At 48.0% G+C, this 9,897-nt stretch overlaps 2 long non-coding RNA genes across 3 annotated transcripts; both read left to right on the top strand.

The window, feature by feature from the left end:
• The first annotated feature begins 744 nt into the window (after positions 1 to 744).
• On the top strand, positions 745 to 2,448 carry LOC103922811. Its single transcript, XR_663904.1, has 3 exons — positions 745 to 1,138; positions 1,670 to 1,770; positions 2,292 to 2,448. It is a non-coding gene; the product is annotated as an uncharacterized LOC103922811 (long non-coding RNA).
• Positions 2,449 to 2,521: 73 nt separating this feature from the next.
• Positions 2,522 to 4,965, top strand: LOC103922810. Of its 2 annotated transcripts, XR_663903.1 has the most exons (4): positions 2,522 to 2,683; positions 3,018 to 4,367; positions 4,464 to 4,714; positions 4,902 to 4,965. It is a non-coding gene; the product is annotated as an uncharacterized LOC103922810 (long non-coding RNA). The 2 variants fall into 2 exon arrangements; XR_663902.1 differs by having other exon boundaries at positions 3,018 to 4,714.
• Positions 4,966 to 9,897: the final 4,932 nt, after the last annotated feature.

Raw genomic sequence — 9,897 nt, 5'->3', positions numbered from 1 at the left:
GGACTGGGGGTTGGGGAGAGCTGGGGAGGGGGCTCAGCGTGGAGGGAAAGGACAGGCTGGGCCGGTCACCCATGCGGCCATGGGATGGGGTGCAGGAGCTGGGTGAGAATGTGTTTGGGGGAGTTGCTGTGGCAAAGAGAGGTTTGGGGTGTGCTGGAGCGGACTGGAGAGAGCACTGGGAGGGGCTAGAACTGGGGCAATGTGTGTACCAAAAATGTGGTGGGACTATTTTCCCTGGGTCCCAGATGGCAGCAGAGTCCACTCAGGTCCCAGGGCTGAGTGAGCTGGTCTTCCAGCGTCACCAGGACCGGAGCGAGTTCCTTGGTAATTATGTCATTGATGATATTACCTCCTGGAAACAGCACGTCACGCGTGCAGCGCGGAACGGGGAGCCGGGCCTCCTGGCCTCTCCGTAAGGACTGGCATTTCTTAGATATTTGTATTATGGTTTGAGCTCTCTGGTTTGCTGGGTCGTCCTGTCGATGCAAAATTTATAAGTAGGTAAGACAGAGGAAACAGAAGGATAGAAAGGTGAAGTGATTTGCCAAAGATTACAAAAAAAAAAAAATAATCAGTGCGAGGCTGAAATTACAGCCTGAATTGCTTGATTCCCACTTGATTCACCCCGGAGAGTGCGACCCTTCTCTACCACTTCTCCGCTGTCTACCCCAGACCTCTGCTCTCTCAGGGTAGGAGCTGGGGTAAGACCCATTCCTTAAAATCTTTATTTTAAAGCTTCCAAAACAACCGTGCCCACATGGAGGCAGCAGCAGAACCTGCAGGAAACAGCCACGTACCAGGCTTGATCATGCTGACTCAACAGCATTGCTGATGTCTCAGGTGTCCGGTCCCCATCACATCAGCATGCCTGCCGCAGGGGCACGGCTCCAAGCCCATCCCTTTCCTCGGCTCAGAAGCCCTACGCAGCAACTGCATCTCATCAACAAATTGCTGATCAGTCACCCAGGGTCACGGAGTGGGAAAGAAGCCACTGCAACCAAACTGCAGGAGACAGGAGCCAAACATGAGCATATCACACTCAGAATACGAACGTAAATGTCAGCGACTGCCCTAAAACCTTCCACATTCTCCACTGTTTCTCCCATCTTATCACCTAGGACCGAAATTGAAGAGCCAGGTAATACACAGACTTCATCTTCCACCTTCCCCTCCTCCTTCATCTCTAAAATACTGTTCTTGGCATTAGAAATGTAGGAGAAAGAACCCAGGCTGTGCAGTTATCTGCCGTTCATCCCTGGATTTTCTTCCCCTGCGTGCCAGGTTCCTGCCCCACACTCGTGTAGTCACATCCAGAAATACAAAGCATTTGCTGTCCTAATTCCCAACAGATTATTTAGGTAGCTGATATTTATGAGGACTTTGTAAGAGGCCTTGGTGCCTGTATGTTTTTTTTGCCCTGGCAAAGCAATTTACCCAAAGAGAAACCAGACCTGGGGGTTGGCGTCTGTGTGGGCAAGGAGTTAAATTTGGGTGCTGGTTTGAGAAACGCAACTTGACTCTGCACTTCTTGAACTCTCAAAAAGGTGCCATGCACTCAAAACACTGACGCCTTGAATTCGCTAGCGGAGCCAAGCTTTGTCAACAGCTGCTGGCAGCTTGGGCAACTGCCATGTGATAGTGTTATTAACCTTTTCTCATTTACATCCAGGTCTTGAAGGAGGAGGCGTGTATCAGCTTTCTTGTGTGTCCTACTTTTATTACACTCCCAGTCTTGCAGTCTTCCCCTGACATCCTTCCCAAATTGCTGGAGTAAGTAAGCAAGAAGACATAAGAAATGGATTAAAAACAGAGACCAGAAAAATCCCCTTCACCCCAAACAATCTCTGCAGGAGTAGATCTGCAAGGAGAGCTGCTCCTCCGAGGAGGGATTCTGCAGGACTCCTTCACTTCACGGTCCTGCCATACATTTGCAATTCTGTTCACATTTTTCATTTTGCCCACCTGCTTTGCATTTGTGTGCGCATTTCTCAGGTGGTTGGGAGCTATGCTCTAGGGTACACAGCCAGCTGAAGAACACCTGCTTCCCCCTTCCATCCACAGCAGGATAAAGGATGAAACCATATTTAAAAAAAAAAAAAAATCAAAATTACATTTTTAGGAAAAAAAGTAAAATTCTATTGCTTCTTACTATTCTGCAGTGACTACACTTCTAAAATAGAAATCTGCCCTGTGCTTGTTCCCCGCTTTGAGGGAAAAAGCAATGTTTCCCAGCAGTGGACATTTGTCTCCTGAAAATATTAATTTTGAAGAAAATAAATTTTCCATTGCAGGAAGATGAAGTTTCCAGTGGGAAACTTCTGGTCAGCGCAGCGGTGGACCTCCTGCCACTTTCACGTAGTAAGAAAATCAAGTGTGTCTGCACTAACTGCATAAAAACTAAAATTGCTACACCCTGTCAGCTGCAGCAGTACGAGGATTAGCCCAGGATGGGACCTCTCAAAACACGAGGTGTTATCTTGTACGTCCATATGTTGCAGCCGTTCATGCCAGCCTCAAAGGCAGGACGAGGTAGCTGTGTAATTGTTTTTACGTCTTTCAGAGTTTCCATTCCCTGTTTAGAGATGCAAAGGGCTGGCATGCCAGCACTGTAACAGAAACACAGACAACAGGGCTGGAAGCGATCTCGGAAAACCACGTAAATTCTCTCACCTCTTGCCCCAAGGTGGGTCCAGGGATGAATTTAAGAAGTGGATAAACTCATCTGCTTAGTGCAGGAGAATAGCAGGTAGTGCCAGGTAGAGGTGGAAGTACTCTGCGGACCTGCATATAATGTCAGCTGCAGTTCAGACACTGCTGGGGGTTAATCAGCTGTAGATAACGAAATTATGATAGAGGCAATAATATGAAGAGATAAATGCGGTGTCTGCCTCAGTTTGATAAGATCAGGAGTTAAGTGTTCCTCTTTCAAAACATATCCCTATATACACAACACTTGAAAGCAGAAGGCTAAGAACGATGGCATTTTAACCTTCTCAAATTCCTTATCTGTCCCCCAGCAAAGCACTCGCTGCCTCAGTTTTCTCCTCTGTAAAATATGGATATTACTGATTCATAATATCTGCCTGATGGAGGAGTTTAAGCATCACTGAATGGGCTGATGCGGCTCATGGCAGGAGAAACTTGATTCTCTGAGACCAGCCAGCACCTCGTCAGCCTCGCCTGGCTCTTCTGCAGGGAGAATGCAGGATTGCATGGAAGGAGATGGATCAGAGGTTGGAAATAGCACAGGCAAAGTGGGAAAGAAGCAGTTGTGGAGGAGGATCATGGATACAATCTAAATTTCCATCTATGAGAAAATAATCCACTGTAAATATCACTTAGCTGAACACGATCACTTGCCTGCATCTGCAGATAGTCTGAAATAAGAGTGGTATGACCAACTCCAGCCTCACACAAGCCGGTATCGGCTCAATTGCAAATGCTCCCTCTCTTTAATTACTACAGGACTGATTACTGCAAGAGAAGAAAAAGATACTCTGTTTAGATCTGAGGAGTCTGGAGCTCGCAGTCTCACGTTTTGCCATGATCAAACAATAACATTTCGGTTACAGAAAGAGCTCGTATCTCCTGGCTCCAGTCTTGTGCCTGGTAAGGAGTAATAATTCATGTTTAGAAAGTACTACATAAAACTCTATCTCCAGAGGTTGTCAGGTTTACATTGCAAAAATATAGGGTAAGCAGCACAGCTATTAATTGTTAATAACTACCTCAGTAATGATTAAAAAAAAAGGGGGAAAAAATGGCAAAGGGACTTGAAAAAGAAAAAAAAAATCACTTGCTCACCACTGAAAGTGCTCATCTGCACTTTGTCACGTTCTTGTCGTCTTTGACTCATTTCCTGAGCGGACCTTGTAGCTGCCTGTGCGGTTGTGGTTTTACACCGTTGTGAAAACACCATAAAACAAGCTGGGTTTTGTTAGAGGCTTTTGTAGGGGGTTGGTTGTTTGTTTTAACAACTTTGGTTCTGATTCCCCAATGTCGTTAGGACTATTTAAATGTTTGTCATCACAACTCCAACAAAAAGTTGGTTTCTTAGGAAGTTGTAAGATGCCAAAATAGCCAAAGAAACAAACACAAGAATAAATCAAACCAGAAACCAAAAATCTTAACTGTGCTTTACTGCGGGAGGTGTACACTGCATGAATACACCATGAGCAAATACCGGAGTTCAATGACAATGAAAATACAACGCATTTTGCAACAAACACAAGAAGAAGCATGTCACTAATGGGCACGTCGTGAAGTGGGGAGTTACTTGGGATTTCCTCGAAGAGACGGAAGACTCTTGACAGATCGGCAGGCTCGGAAAATGTGCTGGCCTGTCTAGAGAAGCATATGCTGGGCAGGTAAGAAGGAAGATTTTGAGGGAGAAGATTCAATCAGCTGTTTCTCTGGGAGGAATAATCCTCTGCATTTAATCTCAATCTGTCCGTCACCTGCAGACTTGGAAAGCACGTGATAAATGTTACAGTCATTCTCAGAGAAACCACATACACGTACCGTCGTGCTGGAGGATTCTTGCATCTGTATAGAGCTGGAGATGGTATTTGCTGTGGTATTTTTGAAGACTTTCCCCTATTATTGAAAGACATGACAAAATTAAAGGTCTTGGGCAAAATTTGGTCCTCTTGCTGCAAGATCCCAAAGTGATTATGGGAGTTTTGCTGGAGCCGAGGGAAGGATGGGGCAAGACATTGGAACAGGCTGCCCAGGGAAGTGGTTGAGTCCCCATCCCTGGAAGTATTTAAAAGACGGGTAGATGAGGCGCTTAGGGACATGGTTTAGTGGGCATGGTGTTGTTGGGTTGATGGTTGGACTCGATGATCTTGGAGGTCTCTTCCAACCTTAATGATTCTATGATTCTATGATTCTATGAAGACAGCTTTGTGGGGGGTGACATACACCTTGACAGTGTTGTAGAATAAAGTAGACCTTTGGGTCAAGAAGTTCCTGACTTTGCATTTCATGCTTTTTCCTTGCAGTTTGGCTTGACACTCCTTTACAGAAAACAGAGTAGAGCAGAAATGAGAGGGAGCAAACCTCTTTCTGTCCACCCGGATTAAACCAGAAGGGCTCAAACTTTGTGGTGCTGTGCAGCAGCCATTTCTGAGCTAGCTGCCTGCTCCCACCCCTTCTCAGGTGCCCAGAAGTCTTTGCATAAACTTTGCATGGTCTGAATATGACACCTTTAAAAAGAGCTCTGCAGTTTTTCTGGGCATAGCGGCAGGAATGACCAAACATAACGGGCTACCAGAGGTCAAACAAGCCCACAAGTTCTCTTTCCCCACTTTCTCTTTCAGTTAATAGTCCTGAGCCAACTCTTCCCAAGCCAAATGGCTCTGAACTTGATATTTTACCACAGCACATCAGAAGTTCCTCAAACAACAGATGCTGGGGCCTATCTGACCCTCCAGATTGGCCTGGTGATGCTGCATCTAGGGAGGCTTCTGGTTCAGGCTCATTTCTGTTCAAAACCAGGCAATTTCTTGGCACAGAGTTGTACAAAAAGATCAGTCAGGAACGGTCCTGCTCTGCTTCATTCCTGAAAGCACTGCCTGGGAAGAGAAACTTCATCTTGAAATAAAACCATGCTGGGATCCCGCTGCGACAGAAGCTCATCTCGCCTCTTCTTCCTGCTGTAGCCACTTGCCTGCGGTTCCTCTCGGTTTCTGCAGTTGCCCCTCTCCCCTCTGGGCACGTCTGTCCGAAGTCTCCGCAGCAGGGGAACACCAGGACTTTCAGCACCCTCCCAAAAGGCACCCATGATATTTCCATGTGCTTGCATTTTCCCTTTTAGACCTGCTTTAGTCTGTCCCGACAGCCATGCCAATGAAGGAACAATCACGCTGGGCATCAGCCAGCCATGGGGCTCATGATTTGGCTTTGAGGTCTGCACAAATGCAAACATTTATTCAGAATTACCTTGAGCCACTGGTGACCTCCTCCCATCTGGACTCCCTCCGCAGCACCGAAGGGGCCGGTTCACCCTTTGGATGTTCTCACGAGCAGGAGAGGAAGAGGGTCCTCCAGCAGACCACTGATTTTCTAGAAAATTGAAGAAACCAGTCTGTGAAACCACTACCTTGCTGTCAAATTGGGCTGAAACTGGCTAATGGCTTCAAACGTTAATGGAACAGACAGACAGACAGAAATAGTACGATCACAAGCCCCATTTCCTTAGTAAACCAAGTGAAAACCAAACCAATCTCTCATACCACATATTATAAGGAAATAGGAGAAAACCAAAGAGAAACTCAGTGTTTCCATGTATTTCTGTGTCACCTGCTGTCCCATTATTCACCCACGGCAGGAAAAGCGGAGGGAGCCCGCAGGTCCTATGCCATCCGGCATTTGCAGGCTGTGTTTGTACACTTTACGCAGCAGCTGGGACTCCTCTGACGCCAATCTCTCATACCACATATTATAAGGAAATAGGAGAAAACCAAAGAGAAACTCAGTGTTTCCATGTATTTCTGTGTCACCTGCTGTCCCATTATTCACCCACGGCAGGAAAAGCGGAGGGAGCCCGCAGGTCCTATGCCATCCGGCATTTGCAGGCTGTGTTTGTACACTTTACGCAGCAGCTGGGACTCCTCTGACGGCCCCACTCAGTCAATAATGTGATTTCAAACCTAATTATTTGTTTTATCGTTGTGTGTTGTCTTTCAGCAGGTTGCTGTTTTCAGGAACTGCTGCTTCCACCTCCCAGTTGACTCATTTCATTGCAACTATTTTCTTTCACGGAGTGACTGACAGCATCTGCAGACATGATTCATTTTTTTCTGAATAAAAGAGGAAATAGATCTTCAAATGGCTACTTCTTTATTTTAGACTTGCAGGTATGCCAGAACTTTATGAGTCATTCTTTCAAAGAAGCCAAAATAGAGTATTGCCAGGAACTGGGTCCCCACCACAGTGAGATCATGGGCTCTCCTCTTGCACAGACCGCACGTGCCACAGCCCAAAACGGCGTTGAGGCACCAAACAGCAACATAGAAACTCCAGTTAGAAATGGTCTGACCTCCAGAGGCTCCAGTTACTCTCCCTAGCAAAACGATGACAAAATTCCCTCAAATTCCTTGTTTTTCTAATAGATGAAACGGGAATAGACCACTGAGGAAGGAGCTCTCACCAGAAATCCTATGTTTCCTCATCAGAAATAATTCCTAATACTAAAAGACTCATGTTTCATTGCGGCGGCGGCTGAATGGTCACACTCGAGGTGGAAATCCAGGTGCTCTGACTGTGGATCTGCTCTTCCTTATAGCTGCTGCAGAAGCTCAGAGCCCTTCTCCTGTCTCCTAGGACGAGGCACGTGGTTACACGGGGCTGTTCATCTTACACCCTCACAGGGCAACCGGGGACACTGACCCCACAGATATTTCCATCTCGTCTCACCCGAGTACTACAGCATAGCAACACAGAAAGCCTTTTTTCTTACTCCTAGGCTAGCTGTGTTTAGGACCAGCAACAGCAGCAAGAATTCTAGTCTTTGATATGTCAGCAGGAGCTAGAAAAATCAGCAGATCTGGCAAATCGGAGATGCATTGCTACGCGGTCAGAGCACAAGACTGTTATCAACGCTGCCCTTACTGACTGTAGGACACCCCAAAAATCACTTACTCTTCCCCGTGCCTTCGTTTTTTCACTGGGTAGTAGCACTTTGCACTATCTGCTGCTGCAGTAGCAAATTCTTAGGATGGGTGAAATATCTGTAACGGCATGTTACTGACCTGAGGCATTGCTTTGAGTAGTAAGTGACTTATAAGTGAGCTGCCACATTGTCGTCTCGTTGTTCTTTCTCCTTTTTTTCCTCCATTTGTCAATCTTTCCTGCTAAGGCTATGCCTACCCCAGCATGCGAAAATACACCCGACAAGGTCAGCAGAGTTAAACCAGAGCCTGGGCACTGGGGAGCTGAGTGCAGAGACACCCAAATGGGCTGTGCAAACACCAGCAAGGATCGGGAATCAGCCTCTCCATAAATTTATTAGCTCAGCTGGGTGACAGCACAGCGCGTCCACGATGCACGTCGCTGGCGGTGCGGAGAAAGCACCACGGATCTGGGGCCAAACCAATCAGCCACACAGCTCATTGCCAAAAGTACCTGAAATCCCGGGTGGGTGCTTGGCTTCCCTCCAAGCACCCACCAGACTCGTTGCCCAGCACAGGCAAACCCACGTTCATGCAACACAACCATTGACCCATCATTCAGCACGCTGTGTTCACCCCTTGCGTAAGAGATTGGGCAAGCCCAGATCACCCTGTTCCCTGCTCCAACGTCGATTGCAACATTGACTATTTGCTGCCCACCAGGAGCTCGCGTTCACAATGTCCCCAAGAGCCTGGTGAACCCTAAAAATTATCATCTACTCCTACGCCCAACAATACTGCGAACCATCAGAAGAAACTGTAAGTCCCTTGGGGCAACATTAAAAGGATCTGGGGCACAAAAGGTGTTCTCCTCTATTCTCCCGGTCAGAGGAACGGGTTTAGGAAGGAGGAGACAAATTGAACAGGTGAATGCCTGGCTGGTGCCATACTCAAGGTTTTGGCTTCTATGATCATGGATCTACCTTTGAGAAGCCAGATCTGTTGGAAGCTGATGGGACTCACTTGACCAAGTGGGGCAAGAGGGTCTTCGCCAGCAAGCTGGCCAGACTTACATGGAGAGTTTTAAACTAGACTTAGCGGGGAAGGGGGATGGAGCTTTGAGCCACAGAGAAGAGCAAGGGGCTGCTGATGCATTAGGAACCAACAAGGAAACACCAGTGAAATGCCTCAGAGGAATTAGGGCACGTTCCTCTAAAAAGATGTCACGGTTGATAGTCCAGCTGAAGTGCCTCTATACTGATGGACACAGCATGGGTAACAAGGAGGAGCTGGAAGCCATTGTGCAGCTAGAAAGCTACAATCTAATCAATATATATATTCAATATATAAAGGGAGCTTATAGGAAAGACAGAAAAAGACTTTCTACCAGGGCCTGTAGGGACAGGACAAGGAGCAACGGTGTTAAACTGAAAGAGGGTAGGTTTAGACTGGACATAAGGAAGGCATGTTTTGCGCTGAGTGTGGTGAGACATCAGAGCTGTGGGTGCCCCATCACTGGAAGCGTTCAGGGTCAGGCTGGACGGGGCTTTGAGCAACCTGATCCAGTGGTTTACACGCAGCTACTCAAGTGACAAACCGTCTCCCTGCCGGGGTGACCTAGACAGGTCCCAGGTGGTGGAAGGAAACCGGATTATTTATCTACTTTTCTGCTTAAACGTTCATTTATCCCCCTCAATCCTGAAGGAAATCCACCCCCAGGCCACGCACTTCCATGTTTTCAACAGAGGAACAAACCCCAGAGTATCCGGGTGGGCCAGGGCGCTTTTTAACACTCTGGGGAAAATCCTATTTAAAAGGGATGACCGAGCAACCCCACTGCACAGGGGCTGCTTCCCTCAGGTGGGGCCTGGAGCCACCCCATGAAGGGCCCCAGGGGTACCCCACCCCAGGAGGGGCAAGGCAGGCAGCGGGGACAGGGCCGAGGAGGGAAGGGAGGCGCTGAGGGAAGGACCACGGGAAGGGGCTGAGGAGATGAGGGAAGGGGCCAGAAGGGCTAAAGAAAGATGGGGGAAGGCCCTGAGGGAAGAGCCAAAGGAAGGGGCTGAGGGGACCAGGGAAGGAGGTGAGGGGCTGAAAGGGGACTGAGGGGAGACCCAAAACAAGGGGCTGAGGGAAGGCCCTGAGGGGCCGGGGGAAGGACTGAGGTGAGGGACGGGGTCCAGGGCAGGAGGTGAAGACTGAGGGGACGAGGGAAGAGCTGAAGACAGGCGCCGAGGTGAGCAGGGAAGGGGTTGAGGGAAGGTCCAGACCAAGGGGCCGGGGG

The sequence above is a fragment of the Pygoscelis adeliae genome, unplaced genomic scaffold, assembly GCF_000699105.1.
Source record: "Pygoscelis adeliae isolate BGI_AS28 unplaced genomic scaffold, ASM69910v1 Scaffold129, whole genome shotgun sequence".
Lineage (NCBI taxonomy): Eukaryota > Metazoa > Chordata > Aves > Sphenisciformes > Spheniscidae > Pygoscelis > Pygoscelis adeliae.
This window is presented reverse-complemented; position numbering and strand designations above follow the sequence as displayed.